Raw genomic sequence first — 19,343 nt, forward strand, 5'->3', positions numbered from 1 at the left:
AGTTAACTAAAGGAAACTGATTTATGTTTGATTTTTTAAGTACAAATTGTATATATCTCCAACAATGTACACTTTTCAGCTATTACTCATATCAGTGTCAGTGTTATCTGATATCTGTACAGTTTTTAAACTACTAATGATCATTTTTTAACATCACGTATATCAACCAGGGATCGAGGAAGGCCCCCTATGATAGGATAAAGGATCTTAAACTTCATCCACTCCCAAAATGACGTAAGCTTTTATTACAAGGCTATCGACATTTTTCAAAATGAAGCATGGCAATATTGACTTCAAGTTAGAGGATTATATATCAGCCCTACTCGAGCACCCGAAGTTATCATCCTGATAATTATTCTACTTCACATGGTTCTTCAAGTGCTCGCGTCACCTCCGTTGTGATTAGCTGCACATCACAACACAGTGCAGAGTGGTACTCTATCAAGAGTTTTCAGCGTATTCATCCAGATTCAGATCCAGATACATTTACGTTTATGATTCGGTGCATGAGCTATACCAGGGAGGTGAGAGGGTCCCTGGCTATACCGACTACTTAGACAGAAAGATCCGTCTGTCCGGAGGACTCTTTTATATTTTGCCATTAACGCTGTCCTCCGTAGAGAGGGGATCCATGAAGCCAGACGCAGTCTCCGCGGAACATTCCCCAACGGACAGATACAGACCGATCTTTCGGTCAACCGACTAGTATACTACCAGTGCACGAAGGCGAGCTAACATACCCGGACAGAAATTGCAGGCGGTGTACAAGCCTAGCGTCACCCCGATGCCGGTGGTAGACTCGACGAAGCTCGCCTGAATGCCGGGGAGAAATACTCCGATGGACTTGATGACTCCCATCTGGAAAGCCGATCGAACGAATATGACTGCGACGATGAGAACAACCCGACAGTCAATACCTGACATCTCTGCGGTGGACATACTGTCAGACATGATAACTGTGCTCTCTACAATCCGTCAAATGCCGAAAAATATGAGACAGCCATTTCTCCCGCACCAACAGTCGCGTCTTCGTCGTCCACCGGGGCACGTGATCACCCGCTACAACAAGCAGCCCAACGTCAGCTGCGGACAACAGGACAGACTGGGGTCAAAGGGCCCGGAACCTCCGTGGGGTGCGGAGAGAGGGGCTGGATCGAAGCCCTGCCCCACCCCCACCCCACAAATACACATTCATAATATTGGTCTCTTTTATGGAATGAAATAATTTGTATTTATTCACTTACTTTGTTGTTTATTTATTTATTTGTCAATTATTTATTATCTATGTTTGCATGTATGTATTTACTTAGTGAAATTCATAAAATTGATTGGTTGATTGATTCATTGATTTATTGATTCATTGATTCATTCAATCATGCTGATTGCTATTGATTGTACAGAAGCCATCCTACAGGCAGCCTTCATGTACATTCAGTTTGTGCACCCAAGATTTTAGATTTGAAAGAGCTGTCAAGGGCATAGAAGCCATACTGTAATCTTCATGACATGCATACATGTTTGTGTCTGGGCACTCAACTGTTCCACTGTGAAACGATCTGAATATTGGTTGATCTTCATAGTATTTCCACACTGTTAGTCTCTGCTTGTCGGTACAGTGTACTCACTACTCAGTGATAATAAGGATCGGTGCGGTATAATGGAAGGAATGAGGTGTCTGTTTATTGGGTGTCTATTGTCATGATGTAATGCCGCTGTATAGCCACCGCATGCACTTGTGGAATGCTTCCAAGTGTGAAGAATAATAAGAATGGGTTTATATATAAGAGTAAAAGCCTACTCAAAAGCATGTATTTCATATTAGAAGAAAGCAAGCCCCACTTTTCTAACATCACAGCTCAGTGGTGATGTTTAAATCAACCCAAGTTCTCCATTTGGTGGGTCATTTTCCGAAAAAGTGTGCTGTATACAGTTGTATGAATGACAAAAATTCAGCATCGAAGATTACACTCATTTTTTTTTTGTCTATTCAGAAACCTCAATCCCTTGGGACTACAAACATCAATTGGAGAATTTTATTAAGAGCTCTTATATTTCCTAGAAACATTTCCCAACCCAGAGTCATTTTGTACATAATGTATGTTAAGACCATAGATACGCTACAAGAGGTAGCATCTTAGAAAATCGTTGATTGTCTGCTTATTTCTTGCTTTAAAATGGCAATGCTTTTTGTGAAACTACAAGCTTGAACATAAGCAAAACATCATGGAAACATTTTGAAGTCAGCCTTGATCTAATCTGTAATAAAAAATATCGTGATTTATAAAGTAAAGGCTAAATAAAAGTCAAGAACATATACATATTTCGGTTTATTTCGGTTTACCCTAAATTGACACTTTACCTGCAGCTGAATTATATCAATAATCTCATTGATTGTGTATAAAGCATTATGAATGAATATTATGCCATGAAAATATCTCTACTAGAATGAAACATTTTGGATCGAAAGAAGAATGGTGTGTGGTAACGTATCTGACCAATCAGAAGTTCCTCTAGCATACGTAATAATATAATTTCAGACCCAACAACAATCATGCTAATAAATTCATTTGAACTTGTAAGAACATCATTATACGTGGCTATTTTCGTTAAAACACTGCACGTCTAACCGCGGAGAATGATCTCGTCATAGATAGAAGATTAGATAAATCTTCAATAAAACTTTGAGATATACGTGAAATACGAGAACGAAACAAATACAAATCCACAATACTGTTTTGATATAGTTCCAAAATTTTTGTAATTACGCGGAAGACGGTAAAATTAAAGTAGGAAAATATTTCTCTGCAATTAATGCGCATGAATTCAATTTTCCTTGTTCCTGTCTGTAATACATCAGGTCTCAAGAATCGATAAACGATGGTACCGTATCTGACAAGGCATATGTATGTTCAGGGACACATTAAACTACAGATTTACATCAAACCCCGATCACTCAAACATGAGATTAAAAAACCTGATGCAAAACGTTTGACATCAAATCCAATAGCCATTTTCAGAGCATAAACATGCAATGAAGGAAGTGCTGTTGACCTTAGCCATAATACTGAGCGTATTTATGTAGATAAGATGCAAAATTATAATGAATAATGGTAGACCGTTGATGTAGTTTCGTTTGCTGTGAAGTTGTCAACTTCAGGTGGGTACCAGACTTCAGCCCTTAATTTCTTCTAAGTTGACTTTTACAGACATAATGTTATTGTGATACAAAACACACCCAAAAATGAAAACATGACAGAAAAAAATGGATTTCTATCGTATATCTGACATAACTTTTTTTTTGTAAATGCCACAATTCTAAAGGATAGTTCTGGTTTAGATGAGGATTCTGGTTTCAGCTTTTTGCAATAATTCAAATACAGTGTAATCGAAATCCAGTTATACGAAATGCTTAAGAGCATACAATTTATTCTAACAGGAATTAAAAGTTTAATTGATCAGGTCTGTTGATGATAATCGGTTTTGAAATGGCTGAGATGTCCAAAATAAAGTAAAAGAAAGATGTCCAAATAAAAGTAGATGGGCCATCACATTATGTTAGGACCTCTTTCTTTTACTTCACTTTGGATATCTCGCCCATTTTAAAATCGATTTTCATCAAATATACTTTTATTTCCTCTTAGAATTGTATGTTCTCTTAACAAGTCATCATGGCAACGTATCTGACATGTTTCATGATAACGTATCTGATGTGCCCTTACCGTTCTCACACTATTATCTACAAAATACTAACTTTCATAAGCAATTTCTGTTGTGTGATAAATTAGTACTATAAGTGTTAAAAAATACCTGATCTTTGCTTTTATGTGAAGCATATTTTTTTTTTCTAAATGAAGGTATCAGATATCTCAGCTCATCGTAACATTAGGATTCAACGGCTTTGGATCAGTATATGTTTTTGTAACAAGATTCAATGAATGAACATGGTTCTTTGTATACGTGAGGTTGACTTTGTTTAACACATTGAATTACACTGCTATGCGGCATCACTTTGATCTTCTCTTACGGCTCTCAAAAAGGGTAACGAATCTGATTGCGATTTGGCGACAAGATAAATGATCTATCGATCTAAAGAAGTAAAAAAACGTCATATTGTTATGTAATGTTATTTGTCATTCGGGCACTTGTGAGGCAATTGAATGAAGTACGAAAGATTTGATTTGAATATGTTAACGAGTAAGAACTTGTTATATGAGCATTTCCTTTTGGATGGCGACATGAGGTAAATTTAGGGTTAAATCAAACTTTGGATTGTATTTCTAATATTATCCCGGATGTCCCAATAGCTTTATTGATATACATTTTACAGGTGCAACCTCTCGCATGAATTGAACTAAAAATTTTGATATCTCGAAGGGCAAAGTGTCAATTTAATATGCTGGCAACACGAAAATCGTAGTTTTGCACACTTTTTGGGGAGAATGGTCCTTGGTGTGTCAGTTGTCAAGAATCGTGCTGTTGGTGATAATGATACGAAACGTGTATGGTATTTCAGATTTTTAACAGCCGAACCCTAACCATGATTATTCAATTACACAGTAAGACCCTTCGGATTAATGAAATGACATGGAAACAAATTACTGCGCTATACTATCAACAGAGTGAAAAAGACTCACAGAGGCAAAAGAACAGTAATAAGGCATCATAGCGATCAACCTGAAATTGCTACATGAAAGAAATAATTTGAAATCTAATATCTCATGTATGAATTTAAAATTTGATATGTGAAATGCAAGATCATTAAAGAACAAAACCGCTGAATACGTCGGCTACTTTTTTCTTCTTTTTTTTTGATCACGAATTAGACATTATTGCTCATTGTGAAACCTGGCTTGCGCCTACCGACGCTGCTCGGTCAATCGACACCACAAATCCCAACTTAAAATATTCTGTTCCATTCACACTGAAGACTTCTAGATGCAATCTATAATCTTTGATTTTGTGTGTGGTGTGTGTGTATGTGTGTGTGTTCTTTATCTGGTATACATCGTTTGTTGTTTGCCATGTTCTTCTCTGTTGTCATGTTTGTACATGTATTATATTTATCTTTTTGTGTTTTTGAAGCACCATGACACCGAAAGTTGGACCTGTGCCCTATTAAAACAAATGTAGGTCCCAACTTTTATTACGATTGCTCTGTTTTAGATATCTCAGCCATTCAAAATTTTCATGAAATCAGTGTTGACTGCTCTTTCATATTTCATAGCAGATTTCTCATTATCTCACCAACGAGTTAGAAACCTGAAGTATGGCTCAACCAAAACTGTCCCCGTTGAGGACGAGTAGATTTTGCGGTAACGCATTGTCGATTGTCCGATTTTCCTCAAACTTTCACTGATGTGTTCCAGGCCCGTAGCCAGGATTTTTCAAGGGGAGGTGCGGTCACTAAAAAAATGGACCTTCGGTACCAATACCAATGATCACACACACACACACACACACACACACACACACACACACACAATTATATATATATATATATATATATATATATATATATATATATTCTTTGGACGACCGAACTACAAAAGTTGTATAAGAATTTGCGCGCGAAGCGCGCCGCAAATTGTGAATTTTGACTGTTTTAATGACGTTTTAAAGTCTCGAGGAAATTTGTATTTTTGTCTGTTGCATGCAATCGCGTTACGGTATTTCATCTAGGAAATAGTAAAAACTCATTTTGCCTGGAAGTTGCAAAGTTTAATTGTGTTCGAGACTCTGCGCGCGTAGCGCGCCGCAAAATTGAGAATAGTGATTTTCCTGGTGTTGTCTTAACTTTTATTTTTTCTATTGTATACCCGCGTTAGCAGGCCTGAAGCCAGGATTTTTAAAGGAAGGGGGGATTGCGTTAATTAACAAAACGGTCCTTTGATACTGTCCCGGGAGGGGTAGCGACAATTAAAAGGTGGACACCATGCTCATACATGGACTTTCAAAATGGCCCCTAAACGAGTAATGATCATATGACTTTTTCGGGCCTTAAAAACAAGTATTCCTTAAATGTTTCCTGCACCCTAAAGAAGTACTTCATCATGATTGAACAATATACCACTTTCCCAAATTTCGGCCTTTTTGATACCCTTTGATTATATACGCTCGTACATCACACTTTCCATCTAATCCGTGAGAAAAAACGACCCCTATTACGCGTTTTCTTTAGCGAGTATGGTCACGGTGTCCACCTTTCAGTTGGAGTTTTCCATCCCATTGGATGCTGTTTGGAAGATGAAACATTCACTTTACTATACAGTATATCAGCCGTTGGTATGCGAGTTTGTCAAAAACGAAAATAAATAAGAAAATTTTTAAAACAAAATGAATTGTAAATGTGAACCATTTATATTTTGCCTCCTTGTGGTAGGATATTTCAAGCATTTCCGAACTTTCAAATAATCATTTTAGATTTAATAATATTAAAGGTAGTAGATCCGATTCACAAACATCTCCAATATCAGTCAAATGTCATATTAACCATCATGCTAAGAAGGTTTTCTTTGTGAAATTTGGAGGTCAGTGAAATTCAAAAATTAAACATCCGTTAGCCATTGGAAGAAGTTGAGTGCAAATTCAGACCTCAGGCTTAGTGCTCAGATGTTTTCCTATTTGATTTGATCTGTCTTACTGTGCACACTAAGATACATACTGGAATGGTTATTTCTTATTTATTAAATTATAGTAGCATATTTGGTTACTAGCTGTCTCTAGGCATTTTCGAATTTGGGCTGCAAAGAGATCCACTACCTTTAAGTTAGAAGAGAGATAAGTAAATAATGATAAAATAAACAAACAAAAAAGAATGAGTTTCTTTTGTAATACTATCTGACAAACTTTTTACTTTACCATTTTACTTCATAGCTCAGCACTTTCCATTCTCTCTCATACCCTCTTACCCATTACATTTAAATGAAATACTACTAAAATGAGTTTGCGTGCCTGCATAATACTCTTTGGAAATCATAAGTGAGAATGTTTTTAGGTTTTGGCTCACTTTAAAATGAGAACCAATAGAACTGTCACAACATGAGAAAATATATAAGTAATAATCGACAGTACATTTCCGAATTTGGCCTGCAAAGAAATCCGCTACCTGTAAGTTAGTAAAGAGATTAGTAAATAATGATAAAATAAACAACAAAAAAGAATGAGTTTCTACCGCCGTATCCAGAACAGAGCCTGAAACGGTGCAGGCTCAAGAAATCGTTTGTACTAATACGTCTTGAAGTACTGTGTGATACTGTTGACTCAGACTTCTACAAAGCTGTAAGTGAGAATTTTAACCCAATCCGGCTCATTACCTGTGTTTTTTATGAAAAATATGAATAAAGAATGTGAATTAAATAACGACGCGTCACAATGCAGTCTAACGCTCTCACAATGTTATCATACATAGGGTTTTTCCCTAGCTGTTTTTACTCCGGAGCTCTTGCAATATTCAGGCTTTTGTAATACTATCTGACAAACTTTTTACTTTACCATTTTACTTCATAGCTCAGCATTCTCTCTCATACCCTCTTACCCATTACATTTAAATGAAATACAACTAAATTGAGCTTGCGTGCCTGCATAACTCTTTGGAAATTATAAGTGAGAATGTTCTTAGGTTTTGGCTCACTTCAAAATGAGAACCAATCGAACTGTCACAACATGAGAAAATGTATAACTAATAGAGAACTGGAGTAAGACAGGCCTTTCATTTTGTTTTGTCTCTCCTGATCGTTCGTAAGAAATGCTAATTCATGACCACCTTTTCACAATTTGATTGGAGCATGCATTCATAATGGAAAATAGTTGACATAATAATATATCCCCAGGCATTATCATGCCAACATGTACTTATATGTACATGTACTATATCTTTGTGAGACGTAGATGTAAAATGTCTCAGGTTTTCGATTATAGTAATTTCGAGGAAATTTCTTTAATTTTTATCATATCTTTTTATATGTAAACTTGAGGCTATTAGATTTTCATCCACTTACCTCTGTTCCTGTGAAAAAATGCAAGTGTCAACCTCAATGTCATCCACGAATCGCATGTACTCGGGCGGCCAGTGGAAAAAAAAAAAACCGGTCACACGCGCCAAGGGCCATGGCATGCAGTGCCAATATAATAATAGCTCGCACAAATTGATACATAACATTTGTGTTTGTGTGCATGGGGACGATCCGATGGTTCATACAACAAAAGGGTTTCGTACAATTATTTTTAACATTGTTAAACGTACTCTTCCACATTTACGTAGCATATAATGTGTCTTTATATTTATTTGGATTGTTATCTTGAGAATTGCTAAAAACCGTTATTATGAAAAAGTGGACCTTTCAGAATTTGGGGGGGGGGGGGGGGGGGGTGCGTACGCACCCGACGCACCCCCCCCCCCCCCCCCCCCCCCCTGGCTACGGGCCTGTGTTCTACTAATTAAAATATTGCTGCTTTCACTCAATCCACATTTCTCTTCGGGTTTTTGTTTCCTTTAATCGAAACCTGTCTACATAGATAACATGGCTGTTATCAGTTCTTTAGAGCTACCAAGGCCTGGGTCCGATTCATGAATCGATGTTTTCAATCATTCTAGAGTATATAAAATATTCTCTAAAATGAGATGGAGCGGCGGACACATTGAATGTTGATAGTGGATTTTTCGATTTCTCAAATTATTTCATTGAGTATTTCCCTCATCTTGCTTTTGTTTTTATCTGAATCTACATTCAAGTAGGCCTATAGGGAATTCCCCTTTCACGCAGACTCTCGTACACAGAAAATGTGTAAAACACTGAATGTAGACTTGAAGGACAAATACACCTTCATACATTTGGATTTCGCGAATGCAGCGATATTAGTAGAACGCAACAGTGAAAGTTTGGGAAAATTCGGACAATCCGTTTAGAAGTTATGACTTTGTGAAGATTCTGCGCAGTCACTGTTGTATGAGAAGACTACTACAGGTCGCATGTGTAGAACTATATAAGGAAAATATGAAGAGAATTTCACAAAATATTATATTTCAGATAAGTGCACATTTCCTTGACTTGTCACTGACGTATGTTAAGGATAATATTTTTCCCTGCCTTCTAAAAGAGGCAAGTCAAGCGTCCTTTTAAATACGAGAAAGTGAAAATATGTCGAATGTCCTTCATATTTTCTGTATATTATCGTTCTACGCACGTGATATCACAAGCTGTTAGTAGTCTTCTCATCCAGCAGTGCATGCTACGCAGAAACTTCAAAAATTCATAACTTTTGAATGGCTTGTCCGATTTTCTTCAAACTCTCACTGATGTGTTGTACTAATATTGCTGCTCACTCAGTCCACGCTCTATAGTGTCTATGAAGGTGAATTTGTCCTTTAACATACAGGCAACTGCACTGGCGTAGCCAGGGGGGGGGGGGGGGCGATGGGGGCGGTCGCCCCCCCTAAGATTTGGACCGGGGATTTGGGAGGCGGAAAAAAAAAATGCGTGTATACTGTATGCATGCACATGAAGCGGATCTCCTTTGCAACCTTTCATCAAATAAGATTTTTTTTTTTATATTTCACTCAAAGTGTGCACCAGATCGTTGAATTTCAATTCAAAATATGCAAAATCTCTCGTGCAAGGGAGGGGGTATCCCCCTCCCAAACCCTCCCCCTCTGTGCCTCTTTCCCTAGCCAAGTACACTTTTTAGATTTACAAAAAATTCTGAATAATTCTGAGTGCACAAGACTTATCACTTATATTCCGAAAACTGAAGGTTCCCTCATGTATCTTAAGGGGAATTTCCCCTTTTAATCGACCCTTTCCTCCTTCAGCCCCCCCCCCCCCCCCAGAAAAAAAAAAATCATTTTTTTTTTTTTTGGTGATTTCTCAAATGTTGATTCCATCAAATATGCGTATACGAGATATCTCAATTTCAACCTTAAAAAGATAAAAGCTCCATCGGAAGGGAAGGGTGGAGATAACACTCGCCCCCCCCCCCCCCTCCCGGCCATGCAAAGAAGTAGACTGTGGCTATACCCAGATCGCTTTATTTCAATTCTAAAAACGCAAAAGCTCCGCGAGCGGGAAGGGGAATCCCCCTTCCCCTAAGCTCTATACCTCACTAGACTTTATACATACGCACAGATGGTGCACATTCGGAATAAGAGCTAAATTCCGTGATTTTAATTCTTCGATGAAAAAGTATTGCACCAAAAATTTGCACCAGATCGCTGAATTTCAGGTCTGAAAACGCAAAATCACCTTCGTGTGGGAGGGGATATGCCCCTATCTACACCCTCGTGTGCATGCTTTTTCTGTTTGATTGCTGAACAGACAGCGTTCATGATATTCAGTGTAAGAATTAATACAAGAAGACTAGTGTATCTAAATTATACCATTTTATGGCCAAATTGTTCAATAATAATCTACACTAAAATATACTGCAACCTTAAACAAGTGGGACTGTTTCAACTCGTTAAAACACGCAAAAACATGCATCAAATTGCACCATTTGCAACATCAAAATGCAAAAAGTTCTCGCCGTGGGAGGGGGGACACCCCCCTCCCACACCCTCCCCTACCCCCTCGCTCGATCCGCTCGCTCGGGTTCAGTCGCGTTCATGATATTCAGTGAAGAAAATTAATACAACAAGTGTATCTAAATTATACCATTTTATAGGCAAATTGTTCAATAATGATCTACACTAAAATATACTGCTACCTTAAACAAGTGGGACTGTTTCACGTCGATGAAACACGCAAAAACATGCATCAAATTGCACCATTTGCAAAATCAAAATGCAAAAAGTTCTTACCGTGGGAGGGGGGACACCCCCCTCCCACACCCTCCCCTCCCCCTCGCTCGCTCCGCTCGCTCGGGTTCAGTGGCGTTCATAATATTCAGTGAAAAGAATTAATACAAGAAGTGTATTTGAATTATACCATTTTATAGGCAAATTGTTCAATAATAATCTACACTAAAATAAACTGCTACCTTAAACAAGTGGGAATATTTCACGTCGATAAAACGCGCCAAAAACATGCATCAAATTGCACCATTTGCAACATCAAAATGCAAAAAGTTCTTACTGTGGGAGGGGGACACCCCCCTCCCACACCCTCCCCTACCCCCTCGCTCGCTCCGCTCGCTCGGGTTCAGTCTCGTTCATGATATTCAGTGAAAAGAATTAATACAAGAAGTGTATCTAAATCATACCATTTTATAGGCAATTGTTCAATAATAATCTACATCAAAATAAACTGCTACCATAAACAAGTGGGACTGTTTCACGTCGATAAAACGCGCAAAAACATGCATCAAATTGCACCATTTACAACATCAAAATGCAAAAAGTTCTTACTGTGGGAGGGGGGACACCCCCCTCCCACACCCTCCCCTACCCCCTCGCTCGCTCCGCTCGCTCGGGTTCAGTCGCGTTCATGATATTCAGTGAAAAGAATCAATACAAGAAATGTATCTAAATTATACCATTTTATAGGCAAATTGTTCAATAATAATCTACATCAAAATAAACTGCTACCATAAACAAGTGGGACTGTTTCACGTCGATAAAACGCGCAAAAACATGCATCAAATTGCACCATTTACAACATCCAAATGCAAAAAGTTCTTACCGTGGGAGGGGGGACACCCCCCCCCCCAACCCTCCCCCCCCCCCCCTCGCTCGCTCCGCTCGCTCGGGCTCGGTCGCTTCGCTCCCTCGCAGACTAACCGCCCACCCTAAGATGAAATCCTGGCTACGCCGTTGGCAAGAGAGAATGCAGTATACCTTTTATAGTAGTATCGTGGGCTAATTCTCCGTCCAATGTTTCCACTATCTTTATCATTACAACTTTAAACCTATCACTCTTAAATTCATCAATCATGTCCGCCTCTTGCTCGACAGGTTTCTGAGGTATTAGCCAAGCCTCTGAAGTGAGTACATGGTGACGCAATAGGGACTGCACAGATTACGTAATCTAGCTGTTCACCGATTTTAGTGGTTTCTATACAAAATGATACTGTACCATCTCTATTCTGTACCGCCTGTACCGGTGCAAGAAGAGATCAGTTATACTGTAATTATACTGTCAGGAGGCAAAGAAAGCACTGTGGTGTATAAGCTTTCGCTCATTCGCGAAATATTATGTTGAGAGCCTTGCAACTCTTACGTGTTTTAACCTGCCAGTCATTTTGTGTGAAACATTGGACCGTGGATTGTGTGTGCTAGTAATTATGCTCCATTCACTTTGCCTTAAAGGGATATGGTACAGTGTTGGTGGAGATGAGAATTGGGCTTTCACTTTTTGCGAGATTCTTTAAGAAAACACTTATGAAATAGTGCAGAGCATACCATTTTAAGAGGATTTCAAAGTTTATTTGATGAAAATCGAGTTTGGAATAGCTGAAACATCCAAAAACAAAGTAAAACAAAGCGATCGTAATAAAAAGTGGGTCCCACACTTTCTTAGAATCGCTCTGTTTTGGATATCTCAGCCATTTCCAAACCAATTTTCATCAGATACAATGAATTCCTCATGGAATTACATGCTCCTTCATATTTCATATGTTTCTCATTATCTCACCGAAAAGTGTTAGAAACCTGGAATTAGGTCTCAACCAAAACTATACAATGCCTTTAATCATAATCAGGCCGGGCTCTTTTGGTTGAATATGCTAAATTCACATCCCCCCTCCCCATCGATCTCGGCCGTCAGAGGCAGAAAAGCGACCAAATTTGATGCATGCTACACCCCCTTGTTCCCTACATTGCTACAAGATTGTGTGTCACTCTCTTTTTTCTTTCTTTCTTTTTTTTTGAGGGGGTGAAATTATCAATTCACGATTTTAGGTAATTAATTATCAACATTTATTCTATTAATCTTATTTTCGCCTGTTAAACACGAAATCACAGCATTGAGAGTCTCCTTTTTGGTTTGTATATATCGTTTTAACATTTCAGCACTTGAACAAACTTCCCAAGGTCATTTCAGTTCTTATACATTTTGTTGTTTCCGGAATTTGTTATGCATTCTATTTGTTTTTTTAAACATTGTTTTTTCTTTTTTTTTTTCTTTTGGAATTTGTCACTTTTCCGTCATAAGTAGAATAAAATCATTCAATCAGAGTGATTAAAGGTACAAGCAACCAACCAAACAAAAACACTGCTGCCGAGCACTGTTTTCCACGGGTAATATACACAAAATCACAAATTGAATTGGTTTTGGGTAACACATGCACTTACAAAATAAAAGGGGAAAAAAGAGATCGATAACAGGGTTCAATAAGTACGGGAAGCCGTAAAGTTGGCTTCAGGGTCATACGTCGGTTAATTACCATACTGTTTTGGCATTGCTTGGCAGCTCGATCACACCACTTGTTTTTGTCCTGATTTTTTTTTTATCATCATTATTGAAGACATATTGTTTTTCTCTTTTCTATAGCCCAAGTATGGTTTCTTTGCCATATATCCCATGGCATATTGTATCTTATACAATTATATAAACTCTCTAAAAAAAAAGATCGAGTGAAAATATTCTTTCTTAAAGGAGTGAATACAAAAAAGAGTGAATTTGGAGCGAAAATGTTAACTTTCACTCGTTGTGACCTCAGGGATCACTCCAAAATGAGTGAAAATGAACATTTTCACTCCAAACTCACTCTTTTTTGTATTCACTCCTTTATGAGTGAATATTTTCACTCGATTTTTTAGAGAGTATATATATATATATATATATATATATATATATATATATAATTACATATATATAATAGAATATATCATTTCATTATTATATGAAAAAAGAGGGAGCCAATGTCATGTTCCTCCGGACATTCAGTTTGTTCTATTCAACTCAGTTCAAGTTGCATTTTAAAAATATAATTATTCTATCAACCCGCTCTGACTGAATCAGTCTAGCGCCACCATCGGCTAAGATCTTACAGCTCTCCAATGACGTATAATGAAAATGGTGTGTACAAGTAGTATGCGTCTGCGCTTATCGTCTCCGTATATGAATAAAGATCTGCCGGCATTCTCGCTTTGAGGGAAATAAATGACTCGAGATGATCAACTCCTTGATGTGCTATGTGGTCAGGACTAGTGTTAGACGACTGTTTGACTTTAAACCTCGCGAGTAAAAATTAGTTTCGGAAATAACTCACTACACTACTTCCTTTTGTATTCATTGTGTATCTGCAGACAGTACCAGAAACAGCAAAACTGTGATTTCATTTGTAGCGACCTGATAGAAGATAAAAATTCGGATCACCGTGTTTCCCAAGAAGGAGACAGTGCTTGAAATATTACACAAATGTTTAATGTATACTTAGAACATAAAACATCATTGCCAATAAACAATCATCAGGTCATCAGTGCTGCAGCTGCTGCTCTCGGCGACAAACAAAATGCAGCAATTTCGTAACCCATGTTCTAAGCGATCTCTTTTCGTACAGACGCGCATAGATTACTCAATGGTATAAGCTGGCTCTGGTTGCAGTAGAATTAGGGTCCCTTTGCAGTGGTTTGAAAACGCCCTCTCTCGCCCAACACGTTTCATGCGATCTACAAGAGTATTCTCTCGCAGAATTCTGAGATGTCCTCACACACCATAATAACACAATACATTTTCACACAGTCAATAACAGATCAGCGAGTGAGAGTGGATTGATTATCGCCCCACCTTCTGTGATACGCAAACCATTCCTTCCTCTCTGTATGCAAGTCTATGAGGGAATGTAAATAAAAATATGTGTACAGAAGAGTAAGGTCAGATTGATTAAAGCGCGGGAAACGGAGGATGTAACCATGGTAACAGATGAAATTGGTGGGAGTGAGAAAGAGAGAGAGAGAGGAAAAGAGATAGAAATATTTTCGACAAGAGCGGTGGTATAGAATATGACACATACGTTTCCGTCGAACTCTGATTAAAAGTTTGTTGGCAGCAAGCAGGCCTTGTAAAGAATGTTTTACCAATAATATCCCTCTTGACCAATGTGCGTAAATGAGCATTAATATCTATGATATTGCAGTGTATGTATAAGTAGTCCCACCTTCTGTAGGACGTTTGTAAAATAAGGATTTCGTTTTACAATTAATCAGTGTTATTCATTCCTAATTGATTTTTTTTTTGTTTTATACGGTCTGAGGTTTCCTGGATAATTTCTTGAGTAATTAACTCGTTTCTTTTATCCATTTTTGTTTTCAATTTAGGAGAAGGGGTCATCGCCTTCAATCATGTTTGTAACATCATGGTAGTCCTCAAACTTCAAGCTAACCTTTCATTATTTTAAAGAGCTCAGATTTACAATCTCTGAACAAAGTTCAAGTACAATTCCCGCCATGATCAAATTTACTTCGATAGACAAGAGAGAGAGAGAGAGAGAGAGAGAGAAATGAGAACGGAATAATCTTCAGACATTTTATGAAGATCGGAGATGAAAATAAAACACAAAAAGTGATTAAAATTTCAAAATTGTACATTTTCACCTACAATAGTTTTAATCATGACCATACATGCAAACACAAAAGGGACAATCGTATCGTCGTATAGTGGTATTGTAAGCACGAATGTCATGTCGTGTTTTCGTGTTAGTCTATTTATATCATTAATTTTATTACGAGGATGAATATAACCATACACTGCTTGCCTACAATGACACTTTAGACGAATACAAGCCACATTAAAAATAGAACAGTGTACTTTGATTCATCTTTCGACTTGCGAGGGGGTGTTAACCAGTGTTAACACTGTCAATGTCCATTGTCAATTACAGTGTTCCACTGTCAATTACAGTACCATATAAAGCAGGCAACGTAAAAGTTACATACTATAGAAACCAAAATGAAGCAGTCTGTTACAGCCATTTGTGTTATTTACTGGAAAGATTTTGCATACTCTTGATGCAAAAAGTGAGACAAACATTTGAAATTCCGTAAACTAATGTCACAGGGAAACCAGAGAAACAATGTAATATATAAGGCGAAAAGAGTACATGCACAAATATATTACACTGGTCTGATAACAAAGAGAAGATGATATACTAATATAGTACATTAGATAAATGTGCTGCAAACATTCTCATTAGCCTTGATGAATGACGTCAAACTAGCCATTAAAGGGATGGTACAGCATAAGTGAAGATGAGGATTGGGCTTTTAACTTTTTGCAAGATACCAAGAAAACACTTATGGTATAGTACAGAGCATACCATTATCAGAGGAATTCAAAGTTTATTTGGTGAAAATCGGGTTTGGAATGACTGAAACATCAAAAATCAATGTAAAACAAAGCGATCGTAGTAAAGTATGGGTCCTACACTTTAGTAGAATCGCTCTTTTTTGGATATCTCAGCCATTGCAAAACCAATTTTCATCAAATAAACGGTGAATTCCTCACAGAATTACATGCTCATTCATATCTCATTAGAGCTTTCTCATTATCGTTGAATTCCTCATAGAATTACATGCTCTTTCATATTTCATAAGAGGTTTCTCATTATCTCACCAAAATTTGTTAGAAACCTGAAATTAGGTCTCAACCAAAACTATACGATCCCTTTAATTGCTCCATCCGTGCACTCTGAGAACCTTGGTATTTAACAGAATGATCTATTGCAATAATCATATCATGGCTCGTGTATTCACAAACTACCATTGTTTTCTGCATGACCAATGTGGGAACTAGAGTGTATAAAGATATATTCAGGTATCATTATTGTTACCATTGCATCTTTCCGTTTCGTATGTCTGACATCATAGAGAAAATCAGAACTTGCTTCCCCCAATTTCTCTCGACTCTAAAAGCTTCCTTGTGATAAGTCATTCCACTTTTCTTTGTACAACATCCCATGTTGTGAGAGCGCTTTCTCAGAATACACGTTGAAGTTGCAAAAAAAAAAAAAATGCAGGATATTGTATCAATGATAAGAACTGTTACAATCGCAGACATTACACTGATATTACATACACTGTATACCGCTGCTTGTTTTCTTTCTATGGCTTATGATAGACACGTAATGGTAATAGCATCGATGAAAAGAATTACAGCATAAATTAGAACGTAAATCTCCAATATACAGTTCTTCACTAGAATGCAAAGTTACTATCAAATTTGGACAACACTGATTGCACGCAAAGAATGTCATATAATCGCCTAGACAGTCTAATCGGCAAGAAGTAATTATTTAAAAGCAAAGAGTTCCTAACTTCAATGAATAACTAAGCATGACAAAATGAACTTCATAATTTTCAAATATACACAGCACCCCTTTCGAGTAGGCCTACATGCATAAAACTTCTCACTGCTATAATAGGTCTACCTATGGAATCATTGATTATACACTACTACGATTAATTAACGCTCCTTCTTTGAATCCCTCCGCTGTTATACAACAATGTTATCAGTCTGACCGTTAATTTGAAAATCACCCTTTAGGGTCAGAGCACGACCATACAGTCTATATCTGGGTGAAGGCTCCGGTAACTCGTAATAAACATATCTGATAATGGCCCAGTGCATATCAGCACATGGGACTAATGATGTCATATAAATGAAAAAAGCTACATCATTCTGAACAGTGGAATGTTTACCCAGGGGCCCTGATGTAGGCACGAAGAATAATTCTGAGATACTGTGGTAGATCTTAAGTAAGTATACACAAGTGGGGATTTATAATTCTGTTCATTAACATTCACAGATTTATCCAAGCTGCGAAGGTAAAGTTGCCAGTATTAGCGACACGGTATAACAAATGTATATTATATAAACTTGCAGTCAAATACTAGGTAGTGGTAGCCCCGTAAAATGAAAACAGTTGAGTAGAACAGTTCACTCCTCGACAAGACGTCTTTCCTCAACTTTTAGTCGACTGCGTTATACTCATCATCAGAAAAAGAAATATTCTCCGTACAAAGTTATTGCAAGCAATGTTTAAATGTCAATAACACAAAAAAAAAGGAAAGATCGTCATAACATTTTAAAGGGGGAGTCTTTTAATTCGGACATTGGGGCTATATAGAAGGTATTTGAGCTCACTAACACGATTCTGGCGTTTTTATCCACCAAAAATTGCTCAGTAACAAGAAATCGCTCAAAATGTTCACTGATTTGGGAACGCCCCCCAAAATTGGCAGCTGATTGGCTTATGCGATTTGACGTATCAGGGGGTAGACCCCGCGAAGCCACCGAGTTCGTCTAATGCATTGGCAATGTAAAATGAGTGAAACTTTATCTACTTTGAAATCAAGATTTAACCAGTTTTGACAATCTTTGCGTCCCAAAAGTGATTTGAATATGTTGTTTAGACATTTTAGTAGAGGCCCAGTGACGCCACTGACATTTTTTTGAACACTTTACCCATGATAATTGCCTTTTTGGATCCGGTTTACGTTTGGAAAAAACTAGATGTTTTCTGCCAGAGAAAAAGACAAGTAGACGTGCAGACAGCCGCTTTATTGCTGACCGTACATTGTGTGTGTGCGTGGATGATAACAACAAATTTCAACTGGAGACTGGATGGCACTCTAATTTTTACGATAACAGCGTACGTACCTTGCTAGCTCCGCGGATCGCATTGCATTAGCTTTACACACGGTAAACAAGCTGGTAGCAGTACGTGGTCAACAAGACAGCTAGTGTTCTCAATATGGATTCAGACCTGGATTCGCCTTTCTGGCTGCGACCCCCACCGAGATGATGAAGGCGAAGGTAAAGCAGCCCTTCGTCAGCTCCAGCTCCAGCCCCACGCAACCCTAAATCTACTGTAATCTGTATTGAGTTCACCCCCGCCCGTAGCCGTACCGTTCTGGAGTAAACTTATATGAACCCGACTCTTCACCTCCCGCCCCCGGCGCAGTGGCCCGTGAGGATGCTGCTCGAGGAACAGGGTGATGGCAACGAGCCCGCGACGAGGTTGGGACTTGGGAGATAATAATTGGTAACTATCATTAGTATCAAGTACGCTGAGAGTCTAGATAGTTCACGTTAGGCCTAACGTTATTTTTTACAGAATGCAGGTCGATTGGGGTCGGACAAACCAACAGAATTTTGTTTACAATACAACATGGACGTGAAACTGGAGTGGAAGAGGGACATCGGTAAACGACGGTATGAATTGAAAGGCTATGCACTGAGCTGGCGAGGCAGATGTCATACAAGCTCTCACATCTCTCGATCTCATTCATAATGTCACAAGGACAAACTGATTTTTCAGATCCCGATTTTTTTTTTCTCGCATTTAACAGTATTTTACTTGAGTCCTAGCTGGTATATAACTTTTGATGTAATTCATAGTACCGTACCTGTATACGCATGTACCCGGTATACGTGTATAAGGAGGTCATTTCTCTGGCCCCAAGGACCTTC

Source organism: Diadema antillarum, unplaced genomic scaffold (assembly GCF_040938485.1).
Source record: "Diadema antillarum isolate AM-2024a unplaced genomic scaffold, OU_Dant_1.0 seq00000081_RagTag, whole genome shotgun sequence".
In the NCBI taxonomy this organism is placed as follows: domain Eukaryota; kingdom Metazoa; phylum Echinodermata; class Echinoidea; order Diadematoida; family Diadematidae; genus Diadema; species Diadema antillarum.